General features: G+C 44.0%; 1 pseudogene; it reads left to right on the top strand.

Moving 5' to 3' along the window:
* Window positions 1-305: 305 nt before the first annotated feature.
* The window catches only part of LOC135277751 (high mobility group protein B3-like), a 39,248-nt pseudogene continuing 15,988 nt past the window's right edge, over window positions 306-23,565 (top strand).

Below are 23,565 nucleotides of genomic sequence, written 5' to 3' on the forward strand. Positions count from 1 at the left end.
GGATAAGTATGGAGAGGCAGGTTTGAGAAGAACGTGAATCCTAGATAAAGAGTTGTGGACCAACTCAAGATAAAAAGTAAGGATGTGTGGGGGTGGGGTGTGTGTGTGTGTGTGCATGCATGTGTGTGCCTGTGTGTGTCTGTGTGTGTGTGTGTGTGTGTGTGTGTGTGTATGGTGCGATGGGATTCTCTTCAACGAAGAGCTATGTACATAATAGGGAAGGGGACCAAGGGTGCTGAAATTAATCACCTTCCCTATGGAATCTGAGCCAATAAAGAAATATATACAAGAGGCGGTTCTCCTGGAGGCAGCTAGCATGAGGCTGGGGAGCGCTGAGCTGAGTGTCATTCCCTGCGCTGTCCAAACTAGCGAACAATACAGTCAGGATGGTTAAAGGTGACCCCCAGGAAACCAAAGGGCAACATGTCTGCTTATGCCTTCTTTCTTTCTTTTTCTTTTTCTTCTTTTTTTTTTTTTTTTTTTTTTTAGATGGAGTCTCTCTCTTTGTTGCACAGGCTGGAGTGCAGTGGTGCAATCTCGGCTCACTGCAACCTCCGCCTCCCAGGTTCAAGCGATTCTCCTGCCTCAGCCTCCCCAGTAGCTTGGACTACAGGCGCCTGCCACCACACCCGGCTAATTTTTATATATACATTTTTTTAGTAGAGATGGGTTTTCACCATATTGGTCAGGCGGGTCTCAAACTCTTGACCTCGTGATCCACCCGCCTTGGCCTCCCAAAGTGGTGAGATTACAGGCGTGAGCCACTGCACCCGGCCTGCTTATGCCTTCTTTGTGCAGACGTGCAGAGAAGATCATAAGAAGAAAAATCCAGAGGTCCCTGTCTATTTTGCAGAATTTTCCAAGAAGTGCTCTGAGAGGTGGAAGACAATGTCCAGGGAAGAGAAGTCTAAATTTCATGAAATGGCAAAGGCAGATAAAGTGTGCTATGATCGGGAAATGAAGGATTACGGACCAGCTAAGGGAGGCAAAAAGAAGCAGGATTCTAATACCTTCGAAAGGTCACCATCTGGATTCTTCCTGTTCTGTTCAGATCAAATCCACAAACTCTGGCATCTCTATTGGAGATGTGGTAAAAAAGCTGGGTGAAATGTGGAATGACTTAAATGATAGTGAAAAGCAGCCTTACATCACTAAGGCAGCAAAGCTGAAGGAGAAGTACGAGATGCATGTTGCTGACTATAAGTCGAAAGGAAAGTTTGATGGTGCAAAGGGTCCTGCTGAGGTTGCCTAGATAAAGGTGGAAGAGGAAGATAAAGAGAACGAGGAGGAGGACGAGGAGGATGAATTAAAAACCTGTTTGTCTCCTTGTGAATACCTTAGAGTAGGGGAGTGCCGTCATTTTTTGTTTTTGTTTGATTTTTGAGATGGCATCTCACTCTGTCACCCAGGCTGGAGTGCAATGGCGTGATCTCGGCTCACTGCAACCTCTGCCTCCCAGGTTCAAGTGATTCTCCTGCATTAGCTTCCTGAGTAGCTGGGACTACAGGCACGCACCACCACGCCCAACTGATTTTTATATTTTTAGTAGAGACGGGGTTTCACCACGTTGGCCAGGCTGGTCTCAAACTCCCTACCTCAGGTGATCAACCCGCGTTGGCCTCCCAAAGTGGGAGGATTACAAGTGTGAGCCACAGTGCCCAACCCAGAGCACTGTAATTGATCCATCTCATATTTGAGAAGTGTCTCTTGCCCTCATCATGTTTAACTGCAAAATGTGATCACGATCATATTGTAGTCTCTCAAAGTGCTCTAGAGATTGTCAGTGGTTTACGCTAAGTGGCCATGGGTGTCCAGAGCGTCCTGAAACTGTATCAAAGTTGTTCATATTTCCAAACATTTTTGAAATGAAAAGGCACGCTCGTGTTCTCCTCACTCTGCACTTTGCTCTTGGTGTGGCAAGGGACTTAAAGATGTTTCCGGCATTTTTTTTTAATTTGTAAAGTGGTGTTAACTCTATGGTTATTGGCTAGAAATCCTGAGTTATCAACTGTATATATAGTTTGTTAAAAGAACAAAACACTGGAGACAAACTTGATGTTTCTTGCTTGGCGTTGAGGCTGTGCGGAACATGCCTTTTGGAGGGGCCGTAGCACAGGGCAATTTGGTAATTTTTAAACTGTTTTAAAACAAACTATAGAATTCTTCGTTGTCAGCAAAGCAAAAAGCCACTTCATCAATGAAAGTTCAAGAACCTTTTGTACTCAAACACGATTTGCAACGTTCTGTTATCTTTTTGTATGTTTAGAATGCTGAAATGTTTTTGAAGTTAAATAAACAGTGTTACATTTTTTTAAAAAAAAGAAATATATACAGAATGAGATGGGAGTCAAAGTATGAGCTTTGCTAATGTTAATGCTGTATTGGAGAACATAGAAGGGCCCCAAGGCCAAAATGGACTTCCTACTTCTTCCTCCTAATTTAGACAGAATTAGCCATCCAGCCACAGGCAGGAGAAGCCCCAACCTGGTCACAGAAGCAGGAAACACTATTTGCCACTTGTGCAGACAAATGGAAAAGAGGTCAGATCATTTATTTGCAGTGACCTTGAACATATTAACCTGGCCCATAATTGGGACCAATGAAAAGCAGACCATCCTAAGTATTAGTTACTCCTTCTCCTGTTGGGAAAAGCAAATAAAATGTAGAGAAGGAGTAGAAGTGTGCCTCCTGGGCTGGGCGCGGTGGCTCACGCCTGTAATCTCAGCACTTTGAGAGGCCAAGGCAGGTGGATTACATAAGGTCAGGAGTTTGAGACCAGCCTGGGCAACATGGTAAAACTCCATCTCTACTAAAAATACAAAAATTAGCCGGGCATGGTGGTGGGCACCTGTAATCCCAGCTATTCAGGAGGCTGAGGCAGAATAATCAGTTGAGCCCAGGAGGCAGAAGTTGCAGTGAGCGAGATTACACCACTGGACTCCAGTCTGGGCAACAGAGCAAGACTCAGTCTCAAAAAATAATAATAAAATAAAATTAAAATTAAAAAAGAAATGTGCCTCCTAGAGAGAACTGAAGTCCCCTCTCCTCTATGGAAACATGAGTACTGGGGTAAGAGTCTCTCTCACCTAAAGCAATGGACCCTCTTCAAAGAAAAACAACAAGTTTGAATAGAATTTTAGGATGTTAATGGACTCCCTAGGAGTTCATGGACCAAGTATAAAGATCACTGATGTAGACAATAAGTCAGTTTTTTTTTTTTAAGTAGGAAAACGAACTAGCAGATTTATTCATGACAGCCCAAAATGTCATTGTTAAATGGCGAAACAAACCACGGTACACACATACCTTGGACTGCTAACTCAGCACTAAAAAGGAGAAAACTTTTGGCGTATAAAACAACCCAAATTACTCTCCAGGGAATTATGTTGAGTGAAAAAAATCCAGTCTCAAAAGGTTACATACTCTACAATTCCATTTATACAATAGTCCTGAAATGACAAATTATAGAGATGGAGAGGGGGTTGTGGTTGCCAGGGCTTAAGGATGTTGGAGAAGGGAGCGGGGTGGCTGCTGCTATAAAAGGTTAGCGCAATCAGCCAGCATCGTGGCTCACACTTGTAATGCCAGCCCTTTGGGAGGCTGAGGAGTTCGAATACCCGCAGGAACATCCGGAGCCTTCAGCAACAGCTAAGAGTTCCCACCTAGAAGAGTGGCAGTAATTCCGCTGGCTTGCTAAGCCTGTGATTTAAAAAGTCCTCTAACAGTGAGTTTGAAGACAAACCCCATGAGCACCTTACTACAGGACCAGTTGAGAACGTATTGATTCCAGACATGTAAGGCCTCAGGACCCAGGGATCCGAATCTGCAAGTGGACACTGCTTTTCTCTTGGTTGATGGTTTTCCATTTAAACACACACACACGCACACATATTTATTTTTTAAGCTCCGGGGTACATGTGCAGGATGTGCAGGTTTGTTACATAGGTCAACGTGTGCCTTGGTGGTTTGCTGCGCCTATTAACCCATCACCTAGGTATTAAGCCCCACATGCAGTAGCTGTTCTTACTGATGCTCTCCCTCTCCCTCCTCCCAACAGACCCCAGTGTGTGTTGGTCCCCTCCATGTGCTCTCATTGCTTAGCTCCCACTTATAAGTGAGAACATGCACTGTTTGGTTTTCTGTTCCTGTGTTAGTTTGCTGAAGATAATGGCTTTCAGCTCCATCCATGTCCCTGCAAAGGACATGGTCTCATTCCTTTTTTATGGCTGCATAGTATTCCATGGTATATATACCACATTTTCTTTATCCAATCTATCATTGATAAACATTTAGGTTGATTCTATGTCTTTGCTGTTGTAAACACATATATTTATTTATTTGCCCTTAGTGTCCTTCGTATTCTTTTTCTTCTTGCAAAACATGTTAATGTTAAAAAAGAAAAAAAAAAGCTGGGCATAGTGGCTCACGCCTGTAATCCCAGCACTTTGGGAGGCTGAGGCAGGCAGATCACCTGAGGTCGGGAGTTCGAGACCAGACTGACCAACATGGAGAAACCCCGTCTCTACAAAAAAAAAAAAGAAAGAAAGAAAGAAAGAAAAAAAAAAATTCTTTCCAGTTTATTTCAAGTGTTTCTTTGTTTAAATTTGCTTCAGTTTATTTCAAGTATCTTTTCTTTTCCAGTTTCTCCCAGACAAAATGAAAAAGACCTTACTGAAAAGTAAATATTAGGCATGAGAGAAACTTCTGTTCCCCCTGCTTACCCAGTGATGAGAGAATTCTTCATGCCTTACAATAGAAGAAGGAGCAGGCTTGTGAGCAGCCAGTACATCGCTGTAGCTGCATCGTCACAGGCAGTGAGAACACCTGGAGTGTGTCCTTTCTCTCCCAGCTACACCTCACAGTTTCCAACAGGCTTGGCCACTGCAGCTCCCTCATGGCAAATTGGCCACAACATGGCTGGAGAGCAAGCAGGCGAGGAGGAGCGTCAGATGGAAGGCCTTCTGCAAATGGGCAACCCACGGAACTGTGATGGGTAGGAGCCAGACTTGGATGGAGCCTGTGTCTGTGAGGACCAGCAAAGCAGTTCCATGTCACCATGTGCAGGACTAGAGGGGCTTCTGTCCTGTGCTGTGCATCTTGATGACCTAGGCCTGAAGGTCACATGGGTAGCACAGTGAGGACTTAAGTACCTGGAAAAATCATACATCCAGCAAGCTCACATTTCACAATATTTTCTGGTCCATCAACTTTCCCAAGAGGAATTGTCCCTGGAAGGATGTACTTACGTTTCTTCGAAAATTGTTTTTTTTTTTTTTTTTTTTTTGAGATGGAGTCTCACTCTGTTGCCCAGGCTGGAGTGCAATGGCCCAATCTCTGCTCACTGCAACCTCTGCCTCCTGGGTTCAAGCAATTCTCCTGCCTCAGCCTCCCAAGTAGCTGGGATCACAGGTGCCCACCACCCTGCCCAGCTAATTTTTGTACTTTTAGTCAAGAAAGGGCTTCATCATATTGGCCAGGCTGGTCTCCAACTGCTGACCTTGTGATCCATCTGCCTCGGCCTCCCAAACTGCTGGGATTACAGGTGTGAGCCATCACACTCGGCCTGTTTCTTCAAAAATTTTTTTGTCAGGGGAGGTGGACAGAGTCACCCAGACTGGAGTGCAGTGGTGCGATCTCAGCTCACTGAAACCTCTACTCCTCAGGCACAAGTGACTCTTCTACCTCAGCCTCCCAAGTAGCTGGGACTACAGGCATGCACCATCAGCCTGGCTAATTTTTGTATTTTTAGTAGAGACAGGGTTTTGCCATGTTGCCCAGGCTGGTCTCGAACTCCTGACCTCAAGTGATCCACCTGCCTCAGCCTCCCAATGTACTGGGATTACAGGTGTGAGTCACCAAGCCCAGCCAAAAGAGATTTATTTATTTATTTATTTATTTATTTTTTGAGATGGAGTTTCACTCTTGTTGCCCAAGCTGGAGTGCAATGGCACAATCTCGGCTCACTGCAACCTCTGCTTCCTGGGTTCAAGCGATTCTCATGCCTCAGCCTCCCGAATAGCTGGGATTACAGGCACCTACCACCATGCCTGGCTAATTTTTTTTTGTATTTTTAGTAGAAACAGGGTTTCACCATGTTAGCCAGACTGGTCTCGAACTCCTGACCTCAGGTGCTCCACCTGCCTCAGCCTCCCAAAGTACTGAGATTACCGGCATAAGCCACTGCACCTGGGCAGATATTTATCTTTTTAATGAATTGGTTTGCACAACTGTGGTGTCTAGCAAGTCTAAAGATCTACAGGGTGAGTAGACAACTTGGAGGCCCAGGAGAGCTGATAATTTAGTTCCAGTCCAAAGGCCAGCAGGCTCGAGACCCAGGGAGACCCAATGTTTCAGTCCAAAGGTAGAAAAAGAAGTCAATGTCCCAGATTGAAGATCATCATGCAGGAAGAATTCTCTCTTACTCAGGGAAGGGTCAGCTTTGTTGTTCTATTCAGGCTTTCAACTGTTGGATGAGGCCCACTCACATTAGAAAAGGCAATCTGCTTTACTCAGCCTACTGATTTAGATATTATTCTCATGCAAGGACACCCTACAGGATGGGTGAAGTGGCTCATACCTATAATCCCAGGGCTGTGGGAGGCTGAGGCAGGAAGATCACTTGAGCCCAGGAATTTGAGACCAGCCTGAGCAACAGAGCAAGACCTTGTCTCTAAAAAAAATTAAAATAAATTAGCCAGATGTGGTGGCATGCACCCGTAGTTCTACCTACTTGGGAGGATGAAATGGGAGGATTGTTTGTGCCTGGGAGGTTGAGACTGCAGTAAGCTATAGTCATGCTACAGCACTCCAGCCTAGGCAACACAGCAAGAGCAAGACCCTATCTCTATATTTTAAAAAACAAACACGGCCGGGCGTGGTGGCTCATGCCTGTTATCCCAGCACTTCAGGAGGCCGAGGTGGGCGAATCACTTGAGGTCAGGAGTTTGAGACCAGCCTGACCAATATGGTGAAACCCCGTCTCTACTAAAAATACAAAAATTAGCCAGGCGTGGTGGTGGATGCCCGTAGTCCCAGGTATTTGGGAGGCTGAGATAGGAGAATCTCTTGAACCTGGGAGGCAGAGATTTCAGTGAGCCAAGATCATGCCACTGCACTCCAGCCTGTGCAACAGAGCGAGATTCTGTTTCAAAAAAGAAACACACACACACACACCCCTTTACAGACACACCTAGAATAATGCTTGACCAAACCTTGACTCTATGGCCCAGTCAATTGACATATAAAACTAAAAATCACCTAAAAAAAAATTTGAACATCACTGACCTAGTGATGAGAAATGTGAAGTCAGAGAGAGGAAGGTCTTTGATCTTCAAATCTTCCTTATTGAATTTATTTTGCTGGTTGAGTTTTGGTGCCGGCCTTCACTCCTTTGTGGAGGCTACAGAGGACAATCAGTTTCCTGGCTTTGTCTAGTTTCTAGAGGCCACCACATTCTTTGGCTCATGACTGACCCACTTTCTCTATCTTCAAGGGCATAGGTTAAGCCTTTCTTATATCAAATCACTCTGATACAAACTTTCCTGCCTCCCTAGTTTATTATAAGGATCCTGGTGATTATATTGGGCCCACCTGGCTAATCCAGGATAATCGCTCCATCTCAAAGTCAGCTGATTAACAACCTTAATTCCACCTACAACCTTAATTCTTCTGTTAATTAAAAAAAAAAACAAACTGTAAAAGATTTTAAAGAGACTTATTCTAAGCCAACATGAGTGACTGGGGCCCAGGGAAAAACGCAAATCTGAGAAACCTTGAGTAAGTGATCATGAGGCAGTTAGGTCACAACTCTGTTTCATACATTTCAGGGAAGTAGAAGTTACAGGCAAAGTCATAAATCAACACATGGAGGTTATACATTGGTTTGGCCCAAAAAAGCTGGATGTTTTGAAGTGGGGGTTTACAGGTCATAGGTGGCCTCTGACATTCTTTAACTTGCAGTTGGTTAAAGGAGTAAAGCTCTAAAACTTGGGAGTAAACAGAAAGGAATGTTTTAAGATAAGGATGCTATGCCGCAAGATTGACCCGCAACTGCAGTTTAACCTTGGACTTGGATAGCCTTAGGTCTTGTATCTTAGTCAAAAAGAGTCTGTTTTGTCAGTGTTATGATCTCTATTCTAACATTAATGCTGGTCAGTTGTTGTGCCTAAGCTCCAAAAGGGTGGGGGTATGAGGAATCTCCTTTCTTGTCATGGCCAGGAATTCAGTCTTTAAGGTTTTTGCGGGCTGTCCCCTTGGCCAAGAGGGTGTCCATTCAGTCAGTGGAGGGACTTTGGATTGTTTTAGTTTATACCTCCTTGCCGTGTAATATATTCATAGATGCTGGGAGTTACAAAATGGATATCTGTGGGGATCCATTATTCTGCCTGCCACAATATTTATGCCAAGGACATCTAAAAGAGCCTCTCCCTTCACACTACTGACCTGTTTCCAGAGCGACACTAGCTCGCTGGCTCAGGGCCATTTTCTGGCATCTAGGCCCTTCTACAATAGAGCCTTCTGGTAACGGAGCCTTCCCTACTTAGCCAGTGTTGTCTTCTCAGAATTTCTTCTTTTATTAGTTTTCCTGCCTAGAAAGTGGTCCTTGCAGCCAGGTGTGGTGGCTCACGCCTGGATTCCCAGTACTTCTGGAAGCCGAGGTGGGTTGATCACCTGACGTCAGGAGTTTGAGACCAGCCTGGCCAACATGGCAAAATCCCATCTCTACTAAAAATACAAAAAATTAACCGGGCATGATGACATAATCCCAGCTACTTGGGAGGCTGAGGCAGGAGAATTGTTTGAACACAGGAGGCAGACATTGCAGTGAGCCAAGACAGTGCCATTGCACTCCAGCCTGGGTGACAGAATGGGACTCTGTCTCAGAAAAAAAAAAGTGATCCTTGCTTTTTGGGCTCACATTATAGAACCAACCAACCAACCAACCTGAGGTCAGCTTCTCATTATTGAATGGCACATTGAACTTCTAAATGGCTTTTATACACTTCGGGGCCTTCGTAATTACTTTTCCCTCTGCTTGGAATGCTCTTCCCCCAGGTTTTCTTTTCTTTCTTTTAAATTTTTATTTTTTAGAGAAAAGGTCTGATATGGTTAGGTTTTGTGTCGTCACCCAAATCTCATCTTGAATCGTAATACTCATTATTCCCCACCTGTCAAGGGAGAGACCAAGTGGAGGTAATTGGATCATGGGGGTGGTTTCCCCCATGCTGTTCCTGCGATACTGATACCGACTGAGTATTCATGAGATCTGATGGTTTTATAAGTGGCTGTTCCCACTTCACTTGGCACTTCTCCTTCCTGCTGCCTTGTGAAGAAGGTGCCTTGCTTCCCCTTTGGCTTCCACCCTGATTGTAAGTTTCCTGAGGCCTCCCCAGCCATGCTGAACTGTGAGTCAATTAAACGTCTTTTCTTTATAAATTATCTAGTCTTGGGTATAGCAGTGTGAAAACTGACTAATACAGGGTCTCACTGTGTCCCCAGGCTGGAAAGCAGTGGCCCGATCATGGCTCATTGCAGACACAACCTTCTAGGCTCAAGCGATCCTCCTGCTTCAGCCTCCCAAGTAGCTGGGATTAGAGGCATGTGCCAACACACCAAGCTAATTTTGTATTTTTTGTAGAAACAGGGTCTCACTATGTTGTCCAGGCTGGCCTCAAACTCCAGAGCTCAAGTAATCTTCCCACCTCAGCCTCCTGAGTAGCTGGGATTACAGGTGTGAACCACCACAAGCCCCCCAGGTTTTTTCATTGTTTCCTTACTTCCTTAAGTCTTTTCTCCACTGCTTCACAGAACACCATATCTTAAATGGCATGTCTCTTCCCTACTTGATCCCTGCCTCCTTATTCTGCTACAGAGTTTGACTCTGTAAAATATTTGAAGAGATTTATTCTGAGCCAAATATGAGTGACCATGTCCCGTGACACAGCCCTTAGGAGATCCCAAGAACATGTGCACAGGGTGGTCAGGGTGCAGCTTGGTTTTATACATTTTAGGGAGGCCCGAGACTTCAATCAAATACATTTAAGATGTACAATTGGTTTGGTCCAGAAAGGTGAGACAACTCAAAGCAGGGAGGGGGCTTTCAGGTTATAGGTAGATTTAAAACTTTCTGGTTGACAGTTGGTTGAGTTTATCTAAAGACCTGGGATCAACAGAAGGGAAATGTCTGAGATGTGGTAAGAGGTTGTAGAGACCAAAGTTTTATTATGCAGATGAAGCCTCCAGGTAGCAGGCTCCAGAGAGAATAGATTGTAAATGCTTTTTTTTTTTTTTTTTTTGAGACACAGTCTCACTTTGTTGCCCAGGCTGGAGTGCAGTGATGTGATCTCAGCTCACTGCAACCTCCGCCTCCTGGGCTTAGATGATTCTCAGCCTCCTGAATAGGTGGGATTACAGGCGCCCACCACCATGCCCGGCTAATTTTTGTATTTTTAGTAGAGACAGAGTTTCACCATGTTTGTTGTTAGGAACTCCTGACATCAGGTGATCCGCCTGCCTCAGCCTCCCAAAGTGCTGGGATTACAGACATGAGCCACTGCACCTGGTCATAAATGCTGCTTATCAGACTGCGTTGACGTTAATGTTGGAGAGGTATAAGAAGGCATGTCTGTTCACCTGGATCATCCCAAGAAAATTTAAAAAAATAAATAAATAAAAAGAAGACATGTCTGGCCCCCACTTCCCATTAAGATCTGAACCAATCTCTCAGGTTATATTTTAAGAGTGCCCTGGCCAAAGCAAAAATCCATTCTGATGATTGGGGTGGGGGCAGGGGAATTTTTTTGGGGGGGGGTGGGGGAATGGAGTTTTGCTCTTTTTGCCCAGGCTGGAGTGCAATGGCACAATTTCAGCTCACTGCAACCTGCACCTCCCAGGCTCAAGTGATCCTTCCACCTCAGCCTCCTGAATAACTGGCACCACAAGATCACACCACCACACCCAGCTAATTTTTCTATTTTTTATAGAGGCAGGGTTTCACCATGTTGCCCAGGCTGGTCTCGAACTCCTGACCTCAAGCGATCCTCCTGCCTTGGCCTCCCAAAGTGCTGGGATTACAGGCGTGAACCACCCTGCCTGGCCAATAACTTTTAAAAAGGAACCTATACAAATAATGTTAAAGAAACACAAATACTTCAGCTCAACAACTGTCAGGGTGACAGCAAAGCCATTCTGATCTTGTCCAGAATTTAATTGCCTGTTCTCAAACAAATACACCTACTCCAATTAACATTCTAGGGCTTTTAGATACAACTTCTCATAGAGATATGATGACCCATAAGAAATCACTTCTCTGCGGGCGCGGTGGCTCACACATGTAATCCCAACACTTTGGGAGGCCAAAAAGGGCAAATTACCTGAGGTCAGGAGCTCAAGAACAGCCTGGCCAACATGGTGAAACCTCATCTCTACTAAAAATACAAAAAATAGCCGGGCATGGTGGCTCAGTCCTGTAATCCCAGCTACTCAGGAGGCTGAGGCAGGAGAATCGCTTGAACCTGGGAGGCGGAGGTTGCAGTGAGCCGAGATCACACCATTGCACTCCAGCCTAGGCAACAGAGACTCCGTCTCAAAGAAAAAGGAAAGGAAAAAAAAAGAAATCACTTCTCAATGTCTATCACATTTTATGAGTGCTGTCTGTAGCTTCACCAATGTGGGTTGTAATTTAATTCTGGGTCTGATATTTAAGAGCTGTTAAGGTTTTGAACAAGTGACCTGTCTGACCTATTAGACTTTCAGAAGTTTGCATCTTTTATTACAATATTATTATGATTATTTGTATCATAAATTCCCACAGAAAATGGGGATAATTAAGTACCGGGTCTTATACAATTGTTATGGTAATTAAATGAGATAACGCACTTTAAAAAGAACTTAGCGCTTCAACATGTAGTAATCTGTAAATGGTGCTGTTAGTAGTGGCAGTAGCAGTAGTATTGCAGTGTCACATCTAATGTGAAAGTTAAGTTACAGAGTCAGCATGTCAAGCCAAAAATCACTTTAAAATTATTATTAGCTGGACGCAGTGGCTCACACCTATAATCCCAACATTTTGGGAGGCTGAAGCGGGTGGATCACCTGAGGTTAGGATTTCGAGACCAGCCTGGCTAACATGTTAAAACCCTGTCTCGGGCCGGGCGCGGTGGCTCAAGCCTGTAATCCCAGCACTTTGGGAGGCCGAGGTGGGTGGATCACGAGGTCAAGAGATCGAGACCATCCTGGTCAACATGGTGAAACCCCGTCTCTACTAAAAATACAAAAAATTAGCTGGGCATGGTGGCACGTGCCTGTAGTCCCAGCTATTCAGGAGGCTGAGGCAGGAGAATTGCCTGAACCCAGGACGCAGAGGTTGCGGTGAGCCGAGATCGCGCCATTGCACTCCAGCCTGGGTAACAAGAGCGAAACTCTGTCTCAAAAAAAAAAAAAAAAAAAACCCGTCTCTACTAAAAACACAAAAATTAGCCAGGCATGGTGGCAGGTGCCTGTAATCCCAGCTACTTGAGAGGCTGAGGCAGGAGAATCACTTGAACCCAGGAGGTGGAGGTTGCAGTGAGCTGAGATCATGCCGTTGCACTCCAGCCTGAGCAACACAGTGAGACTCTATCTCAAAAAAAAATCATTTAAAAAATATATATTATTAGTAAACCAGGCGCCGTGGCTTATGCCTATAATCCCAGTACTTTGGGAGGCCAAGGCAGGTAGAGATCACTTGACATCAAGAGTTCAAGACCAGCCTGGCCAACACGGCAAAACCCCGTCTCTACTAAAAAATACAAAATATTAGCCAGGCATGGTGGCAGGTGCCTGTAATCCCAGCTACTTTGGAGGCTGAGGCGGGAGAATTCCTTGAATCCAGGAGGCAGAGATTGCAGTGAGCCGAAATTGTGCCACTGCACTCCAGTATGGGTGACAGAGTGAGACTCTGTCTCAAAAAAAAAAAAATTATTCTTGAAAGAACTGGGCACAGTGACTCATGCCTGTAATCAAAGCACTTTGGGAGGCCGAGGCAGGTGGACCCCTTGAGGCCAGCACTTTGAGGCCAGCATGGCTAATATGGCAAAAGCCACCACACCCAGCTAATTTTTGTATTTTTAGTAGAGACGGGGTTTCACCATGTTGGCCAGGATGGTCTTGATCTCTTGACCTCGTGATCCGCCCACCTCAGCCTCCCAAAGTGCTGGGATTACAGGTGTGAGCCACCAGGGTTTGCTTTTTCTACTTCTTTTATTTTCCCATATTAGGGGAGCATGTTTACACAGTTAAATCTGCATAAATTAAATGCACTTAATGGGACACCACTGATTTATTAGTACAGACGGCTCTCTTTATCTGTGGGTTATACATCCATGGATTCAACCAACTGCAGATCAAAGATATTTGAAAAAAAAAAAACCTGTGCTGAACATGTACAGATTTTTTGTTGTTGTCATTATTCCCTAAACAAGGCAGTGTAACAACTATTTATGTAGCATTTACATTGCATTGGGTATTATAAGTAATCTAGAGATGGTTTATATAAAGAAGGATGTGCATCAGTTATATGCAAATACTATGCCATTTTATATCAGAGACTTGAGCATCTGAGAATTTTGGTATCCATGAGGGTCGTGGAGCCAATCCTCTGTACAGAGGGACGACTGTATCTAGTGTGAGCCCTACACTTTGTTATTTTCTTGAGACAAAAGACTGAAAGTCTTTAAATGCTGACCCTGAGATTCATTTATACTGAAACCATAGAATTTTAGAGTTGGAAAGGATCTTGAAGGAGTTGATCAATGCATGGGATGGCAGAATATCAGAGTTCCAGATGTGACTACGCTACCTACAAGCTAGATGAGCGACTTAACCCCTCTGCCTTTCATATGCTCACAGGTGAAATGATGGGAAGGCCTACGCTGCCTGTTTTCCAAGACTGTGGAGGAAATTCCACAAGATAGTAATTATTACAATAAAGATGTTGAAAAGCAGACTTTCAACATGTTGAATTGAAAAGATCTAAATGGCTTTTATTAATTATTCATGAATTGGGCAGCATCCCATCCATAAAATAGAAGGAATTTAAATGAGCTGAGCAGAGGGGGTTGGTTTTATAGGCAGAAAAGTGGTGAAGCAGCAAAAATAGGGAACAAAAAGTAGACTGTCCATTTTTTTACTTTTTATTTTTATTTATTTATTTATTATTTTGAGACGGAGTTTCACTCTTGTTGCCCAGGCTGGAGTGCAATGGCAAAACCTCGGCTCACTGCAACCTTCACCTCCCAGATTCAAGCGATTCTCCTGCCTCAGCCTCCCAAGTAGCTGGGATTACAGGCACGCACTACCACACCTAGCTAATTTTGTATTTTTAGTAGAGACAAGGTTTCTCCATGTTGGTCAGGCTGGTCTCGAACTCCCGACCTCAGGTGATCTGCCTGCCTCAGCCTCCCAAAGTCCTGGGATTACAGGTGTGAGCCACTGCACCCGGCCTATTTATTTATTTTTATTTTTATGTTTTTATTTATTTATTATTATTATTTTTTGAGACAGTTTCACTTTGTTGCCAGGCGCCAGGCTAGAGTGCAGTGGCACAATCTCGGCTCACTGCAACCTCTGCCTCCCAGGTTCAAGCAATTCTCCTGCCTCAGCTTCCCGAGTAACTGGGACTACAGGCACACACCACCATGCCCAGCTAATTTTTGTATTTTTAGTAGAGACAGGTTTTCACCATGTTGGCCAGGATGGTCTCGATCTCTTGACCTCGTGATCCACCCACCTCGGCCTCCCAAAGTGCTGGGATTACAGTCTTGAGCCACCACGCCCGGCCTATTTATTTATTTTTAATAATAAAGTCTCACTCTGTCACCGAGGCTAGAATGCAGTGGTGTGATCACAGCTCACTGCAGCCTCAGCCTCCCGGGCTCAAGCAATTCTCCCACCTGAGTCTCATAAGTAGCTGGGGTCACAGGCACTCATTACTACACTCAGCTAATTTTTTACTTTTTTGTAGAAACAGGGTCTCCTTATGTTGCCCAAGTTGGTCTGGAACCCAGGACTCAAGCAATCTTCCCACCTTGGCTTCCTAAAGTGCTGAGATTACAGGTGTGAGCCACTGCACCCAGCGGATTGTTCATTTCAAAGTTATTTCCTTATAGGGTTAGAATAGAGGAGGCTTTGTTATCATACTGGCTCAGCTAAACTGGGCCCTTTATGATTGACCACTGTGAATGTCTCGTTTTTTGGAAAGTTGGCTCATTTTAAAGTTCAGTTTGATTACGTGGCACCTAGAACTAGTGACACCATGCTGGTTTGGTTTGCTCTGTTGGGCCTAGTGCAGGAGCTCAGTCCAAAACAACGACCTCCCATAATTTTTATTTAAGACAATAATAACAATTGTTAATGTTTACTGAAGGCTATCTTATTTCATTGTCACAGTAGTCTTAAATGAGGTAGTTTCCATAATTAACCCCAATTTGTGCATGGAGAACCTGAGACACCAAGGGGTGTGTCAATGTACTTTCAAAACTCAAGCCCAAATTAGCTGGGCGTGGTGGCAGGCACCTGTAATCCCAGCTACTTGGGAGGCTGAGGCAGGAGAATTGCTTGAACTTGGGAGGCTGAGGTCATAGTGAACCGAGATCCTGCCATTGCACTCCAGCCTGGGTGACAGAGTGAGACTCCATCTCAAAAAAGAAAAAAAGAAAACTCAAGCCCTATGCAAGTGTGGAGATTGATTAGGATGAGGCTGTTGAGGGATAGAAATACAAATGTGACTTTGGGGAAGTCATGTCCCCAAACTGGGGTTAATTTTCTCATCTGTAAAATGAAGAAGTTGAACTCTTTCAAGGTACATTCAAAATTCTAAGAGTCTAAATAGAAAAGTTGAGAGTGTGGTTCATTGTCCATACACTATACATAAATTATTTCATGAACAAATTCTAATAAATTCACTTGTCAAGCTCTCTACAGCAACTCTATTAGGTTCACATGTTGAAGCCTGCATGGCATTTCACCCATTGCCAAGTTGCCCATTTCTTTTATGTTTATTCGACAAGCGTGAATGCTTCAAAGTGTTCTGAATATTTTTTCCTTACAATGCAATAAAAGGAGCAAGGAACATTCCCAGCAAAGCCTGCTTATAATTTGTAATGCCAGATTATAGTTTAATAATACATCTGTGGCTCCTCTGGCCTGCTTGATTGAAGTTTTTAATGTGCATTTTTTCTGTAAGGCAAACAGAATACATTAATTTTCCCACATTTTAACTGTAAATATATTATAATACTTTTAAAATTTTTAAAAAGAAGGAAGGAGAGAAGGAAGAAAGGAAAGGATAAAAGAAAAGGAAGGAAGGAGGGAGGAAAGAAGGAAGGAAGAAAGGGAGGGAGGGAGGGAGGGAAGGAGAGAAACAGAGTCAACCTATGCATCTGTGCTGTAATCCAATCCCAGTATTTTTCACTCCTAGATGCTTCCTTCCGTCCTTGTTCAGCTGCTTTCAATTTTTTCCATAGTTTGTTCATTCCACAGGTATTTATCAAGTCATACCACTTACCAGGCAACAGTCATTGTTCTAAGGACTGGAGATACAGCAGTGAGGAAGACAAAGGCCCAGCCCTGGTTGTAAGTTCCATGTACATGCACTTTTATTTCTCCTCACCTTTTTTTTTAATTTTTCTGGCTTAACATTGTATCTTAAGCATTTTTCCATGTATTTGCCCTGAAAGAATGTGAACAAAAAGAATAAAATAGGCTCTGTTGTTAGAGGGAATTAGTAAGTTAATAAAACATTTGTTGATTCCATTGAAAGCATTAAAGTAGTAACAAAATAATTTTTACAAAAGTAAAGAAGAGTAAAACATTTGTGCAGTGCTGCTGGGAGAGAGATATGAAGATGGTAATAATCACTGATTTCCAGCCAGGTGCAGTTGCTCAGGCTTGTAATCCCAGCACTTTGGGAGACCGAGCCAGGAGGATCACCTGAGTCCAGGAGTCTGAGACCAAAATAGTGAACCCACCCCCGCCTCCCCGTCTCTACAAAAAATCAGCCGGGTATGGTGGTGGGCACCTGTAGTCACAGCTACTTGGGAGGCTGAGGCACAAGAATCGTTTGAACCCGGGAGGTGGAGGTTGCAGTGAGCCAACATTACGCCACTGCACTCCAGACTCTGTCTCAAAAAAAATCAACCTATACACCTCTGCTGTAATCCAGTCCCAGTATTTTTCAATCCTAGATGGTTATTTGAGTACCTCCTTTGTGATAGGCACCATCTAGATGATATACATATATTATCTCATTTACATTCATCTTCACTACAGCTCTATAAGGTTGGAAGTAGTATTGTATCTTATCCCTATTTTGCATGTTAGAAAACTGAGGCTCAGGGCTTACAAATTGCAAAGCCAGAATTAGAGTCCCAGTCTGAGTTGCTTCCAACATTTTCCTTTATGCTTGGGATGGAGCGAGGAGCTTTGATTTCATTCTTTGTCTTTCTTCTTGGAGAACAGGGAGTGGGCAATCATTCTGAACCAATTTGCCCAATTTCATAACTACATCCAGTTTTAAAAGGAGCTGAAAAATGATATGCAATTTGGAGGAGGTGAAAGAAAATAGAAATTATTCCCTTTTTTTCTCTTTCTTCACCTTAAGCCCTGCCACTGCATTCTTTTTGTTGGAAAAACAAATGAGAAAATGGTGTGATTTTTTCCCAACAGCTTAAAACACAAATTACCGAGATACAATAACTAGACTGAATAGTCAAGGAATGCTAAAGATGCCTAGGTTTATCGCCTACAAGTGCCAATAGTTTAAGGGAGGTTAGGGTCACCTTGAGTCCTGCAGATATCTCCAAGGTAATAACAGCAACAAAAACAAAATTCTAACAAAAAGAACCCCTGGATAGTCATGCAGCTCTTATAGTTTTCAATGCCCTGTACAGCAGATTCTCAAATATGAAAAATGTGTGGACACTTTCCATCTGAAAATAATCATTTCAGGCCCTCAGTGATGATCTTCTATTATAATATTACTTACATATATGATAACATAAAACAAGACATAAACACCTTATGCTCATAGCATTTCAACAACTATAAAACCAGAATGATTTTGCATATTAAATGCAAACAAAACTAAAAAATCAATACGATTCAAATCGCTAACATTAGTTTAATATAATGGATGGTGTTATTCTGCTCAAATGAAATCACTTTCCCCTGTGTGAGTATTAGTATGTGCATTATTAAAACAATTTCTCTGAATTCACTTTGATGTTATCTGGCTTCATTTAAAGGAAATACATCATTTATACCTTAGGTCTACCTCTGTTCTTTTCCCTTGGATCCAAAAGAATTGAAGTAGTAATCTTTGTACTATTGTGATTATAAACAGAAATGCAAATTTTAGTGCTGAAATTGCAGGCCAGTATTTGGTTATAAGATGGTCATTCACTTAATACCATTCTGTGAAACAACCTGAGGACCACAGTGGCAGAAACAGTAGTGACTAAGAGCATAAGCTTTGAAACCTGACAGATCTGAGCTTGCCACTTCCTAGTTCTGTGAGCTTGGACAAGTTCTTTAACGTCTCTGTTCCTCAGGTTTCTTCCCCTATAAAATGGGGATAATAATAGTACTTTAATTTTGCCAGCAGAAACAGGTACCATGACCCACTTTCTAGACATGACTTTTAAGCCTGAAACTGTTGAGAAACTAGAAGTCGCTCAGTGTTCCTTCAGAGCTCCTCTTTAACTCCAGAACTACATGAAGGTGGACAGGTTTAAAAAAGACATTTCTCTGGACTCTCACCCTCCCCTCCCAATATCTGCATGTGCTATCCCAGGTTCATGTTTTAGGGTGGAACTGGAAAATGTGATTGAACTTTAAAAAAGAAACAGTAAAATGGCAATGCCAGTAAATAGACAATTGAGAATCAGTTTAACTCATGCCACAAGACAGCTGTTTCTACACGAAGCCCACCAGTGAAAGCTTGCTTTTTTTTGCTTCCTGACCTGGCATGAATCCGTTGATTCCTGAGGCCCCCAAGGTTGAAAATAGCCCAGCCACCTGCCAATGGTTGGTATATTTTTAGGACCAACAGGATTGGAAACAGGGCTCCGTATGCCTGGAACTTGAGCCAGGGTGCTGGGTGGGTCTCTTACCTCCATTGGGTTGCTAGTTTCGGGGCTGCTGGATCAAATCCAGCAGGCAGTCACAGAAATGGAGAGAGAGCTGTAAGAGAAGCAGATTGGAACAGTGGAAGGAGGTGGGGTTTGTCTGGGGAGGGGGTGAATATAGGGAGAATGGAGTGAGTAGAAGGTCACAACTAGTGGATGTCAGGTTAAAAGATATAGGAAAGAGGCCAGGCGCGGTGGTTCACGCCTGTAATCCCAGCACTTTGGGAGGCAGAGGCAGGCGGATCAGTTGAGGTCAGGAGTTTGAGACCAGCCTGACCAACGTAGTGAAACCCTGTCTCTACTAAAAATAGCTGGAAATCACTTGAACCTGGGAAGCGGAGGTTGCAGTGAGCCGACATCGTGCCACTGTACTTGAGCCTGGGCAACAGAACAAGACTCTGTCTCAAAAAGAAAAAAAAAAAGATATAGGAAAGTTGCATAAATGATAGGATCGCACAACAAGCAGAAATTACAGCACTAGACTCTTCCTCTGTTTAGAAAAAAGTGTAGTTAAAATATATCTCAATATCTTCCATCAGTCTCTCTCAAACAAACAGCTCAGAAACTGTCCTAATACCAGGTATTTGTGAATTTATAACAGATGAGACCAGGCACAGTGGTTCATGCCTGTAATCCTGGCATGTTGGGAGGCTGAGGAAGGCAGATCACTTGAGCCCAGGAGTTTGAGACCAGCCTAGGAAACATGGCAAAACCCTGTCTCTACAGGAAATACAAAAATTACCTGGGCATGGGTAGTTCCAGCTCTTCGGGAGGCTGAGGTGGGAGAGTCACTTGAGCCCAGGAGGTCAAGGCTGCAGTGAGCCGTGTTGGCGCCACTGCGCTCCAGCCTGAGTGACAGAGCGAGACCCTGTCTCAAAAAACAAAAAGAAAAGTTATAGCAGATGAATCCGAAGCTTTCATTCTCTCCTTCGTTTTATCTGCATCCCACTCAAGAGAAAAATAAATTCTTATCCTTATGTCTCACTGTGGGTCTCACTCTCTCCTCTGAGTAATTTATCAGTCATTCTTCCAAATCAACACAACATTCCTTCTAAGCAACGCACATGCAGAGAGGAGATGAATAGATGAGACAGCAGAACACAAAGGCCAAACTAACCTCATCTGAGAGCCAATTCATCTGCTTGAGAAAATATTTTTTGGAATTTCATTTGAGACCTGAAAGATAAATGGTGCGAAACTGTGATGCCGGCGTCGGGGAGGGGTGGTGGGACGAGGGAGAGAGCGCTCCGGGGCAGAGAGCACAGTGTGAAAATGTTCTGAGTGGGAAGAGCAGGTCACGTTTCAGGAGTTCGGAAAGTGCTGTTTGGATAGAGTTGAGAGATCAAAGGAAAATGTTGCAGGAGGTGAGTTGGGAGAGAGCAGCAGGGGCTAGATCAAGGAGGGCCTCTGTGGTGTTATGATCTACAGATATATATGGGTTTTCGCCCACGGTTCTTAGCTCATAACTCCCATAGCCCTTGTTACAGTCTTTTGTTATAATATTGGATGTGCTAGCCTCAGGAAACAGAATCTGATCTTCTCCCACCCTCCTTTCATCTGACCCAAGGCAGAACTCGAATCTTTTCCCCACTTTTCTGATTATGGATCTTAAGACCCTCTCCTGACAGAGTCTTGCCATATACCCTAGGGGAAGGAATGCTGACATAATGACACATCCATCAAAACCCAAGTATAGCAGGGCGGCGTGGCTCATGCCTGTAATCCTAGCATTTTGGGAGGCCGAGGCAGGCAGATTACCTGAGGTCGGGGGTTCAAGACCAGCCTGGCCTGAACATGGTGAAACCCCGTCTCTACTAGAAATACAAAAAAAAAAAAATTTAGCCTGGTGCAGTAGCATGTGCCTGTAATCCCAGCTACTTGGGAGGCTGAGGCAGGAGAATCGCTTGAACCCAGGAGGCAGAGGTTGTGGTGAGCTGAGATTGCACCACTGCACTCCAGCCTGGGCGACAGAGCAAACCTTTGGAAAAAAATACACACACACAAAAAAACTAGACTGGGTCTGGAGAGCTTTCCGATAGCTGAACACATAAAGGTTCCTGGAGGGTGGTGCACCCAGGGAGATCATAGAAGCTTCGCACCCCTTGCCCCATACCTTGACATATGCATCTCTTCACCTGTATCTTTTGCAATACCCTTCGTAATAAACTGGTAAATGGGTTTCCCTGAGTTCTCTGAGCTGCTTCAGCAAATTAATGGAACCCAAAGAGGAGATTGTAGGAACCCCAACTTAAGCCAGTCAGTCAGAGGTTCTGGAGGCTTGGACTTGTACCTGGTGTGTGTGGAGAGGTGGCCTTGGAGACTGAGCTCTCCCTTTGTGGGAACTGACAGTATCTCCAGGTAGAGTATTGGAATTGAATTGGAGGACTTGGTGTGCGGGGAACCCCCTGCACCGCACCACATTTGATCATAGAATTCTTCTTCTGTTTTGATGATTGCTGTGGTGGTGTGAGAGCAGAGGAAAAAACCAGTTTGAAAGTTTTTCGAAACAGCCTCACATTCATCTAGTCTTTTAGCAAATATTTGCTGAGTGCTTTACTATGTGCCGGGAGCTGTCCTAGGTGTTTAGGAGTGTATTAGTTTGCCGGGGCAGCCCAGTGACAAGGTACCATGGACTAGGTGGCTTAAATAACAGAAATGTGTTTTCTCACACTCCTAGAGGCTGAAGTCTGAGATCAAGGTGTCAGTACGGTTGGTTTCTTCTGAGGCCTCTCTCTTTGGCCTATCGATGGCCACCTTCGTTCTGTGTCTTCACATGATCTTCCCTCTATGTGTGTGTGTCCTCATCTCTTCTTCTTCTTCTTCTTTTTTTTTTTTTTTTGAGATGGAGTCTCAATCTGTTGCCCAGGCTGGCTGGAGTGCAGGGGCGCAATCTCAGCTCACTGCAACCTCCGCCTCCTGGGTTCAAGCAATTCTCCTGTCTCAGCCTCCCGAGTAGCTGGGATTACAGGTGCCCACCACCACGCCTGGCTAATTTTTGTATTTTTAGTAGAGATGGGGTTTCACCATATTGGTCAGGCTGGTCTTGAACTCCTGACCTCAGGTGATCCACCTGCCTTGGCCTCTCAAAGTGCTGGGATTATAGGCATGTGCCACTGCACCCAGCCCTCATCTCTTCTTATAAGGACACCAGTCAGATCAGATTATGACCCATCCTAATGACTTCATTTTATCTTAATTACCTCCTAAAGACCCTACGTCAAATATAGTCACATTCTGAGGTACTGGGTGTTAGGATTTAAACATATGAATTTTGGCAGTGGGGCAGGCTTGAGGGGGCAAATATGGTGCAAACTAGTGATAAAGCTGTGTGCAAAACAAAGATCCATGGACCCATGGAGCTTACATTCTAGAGGAGGGAGACAGACAACAAACAATAGTCTGAATAAAGTATATAGACTATTAGAAGGGGATTATGGAGGCTGTGTCGTGGCTCACACCTGTATAATCCCAGTACTTTGAGAGGCCAAGGTGGGCAGATCACTTGAGGCCAGGAGTTCGACGAGATCAGCCTGGCCAACACGGTGAAACCCCAGAAGAAGAAGAAGGAGAAGAAGAAGGAGAAAGAGGAGGAGGAGGAGAAAGAGGAGGAGGAAGAGGAGGAAATTATGGAAAAAAGAGATCATGCAGGGCAGGATGAGGGTTTGGGAATATGAGCCATGTGACAAAGAGTGGGGGTGCAGACGGAAGGAAAGAGGAAGAGCTACAGATTTTGTTCTTTATCCTACAGGCAATGAAAAGCTTTTAAAGGGTTTTAAATAGAGGTGTGACATATTTGCTTTTGAAAAAGATCACTCAGACTGCTTGTAAGAAAATAAAGGGTGGGAGAGGAAAGTAGGAGGATATAGCAGTAGTGCAGATGATAATACCAGCCTGAATTAGAGTGCTAGTAGGGGGAATGAATGATATGGATAGATCTAAGGTTTGTGAAGGAAACTGAATTAATATGACTTGGTAATTGATTGAATATAGAGGGGGAGGAAAATCGACAAAACAAGGATGACTTCTAGGGTGCTGTCTTGCATAACAGGATGGATGATAGTATCATTCACTGGCGTAAGGAACACTAAGACAAGACCTGGTTTGGGAGAGAAGGTCATGAGTTCGCTTTTGGATGTTGTGAGTGAAATGTTTGTGTGACACCCAAGTGGAGATATCAATAAGATATGGTCAATAAGATATGAGGGTCTGGAGGTCAGAGTGAGACAGGAGTAATATAGGGTGGTCGCAGGAGAATAGAATATTTTAGGCAGCACTTTTACGTGACTAGCAGAAGGAAACTGTTGAAACAGCTGCAAATGCTAAGGGCCCATAAACTCTGAATAACAGGATTTGGGCCAAGCTGGCTAAGACTGACTGGACACAACATGGCTCTACATTTGAC

Source organism: Aotus nancymaae, unplaced genomic scaffold (assembly GCF_030222135.1).
Source record: "Aotus nancymaae isolate 86718 unplaced genomic scaffold, 86718_ANA_hifiasm-v0.15.2.pri h1tg000004l, whole genome shotgun sequence".
Taxonomy (NCBI): domain Eukaryota; kingdom Metazoa; phylum Chordata; class Mammalia; order Primates; family Aotidae; genus Aotus; species Aotus nancymaae.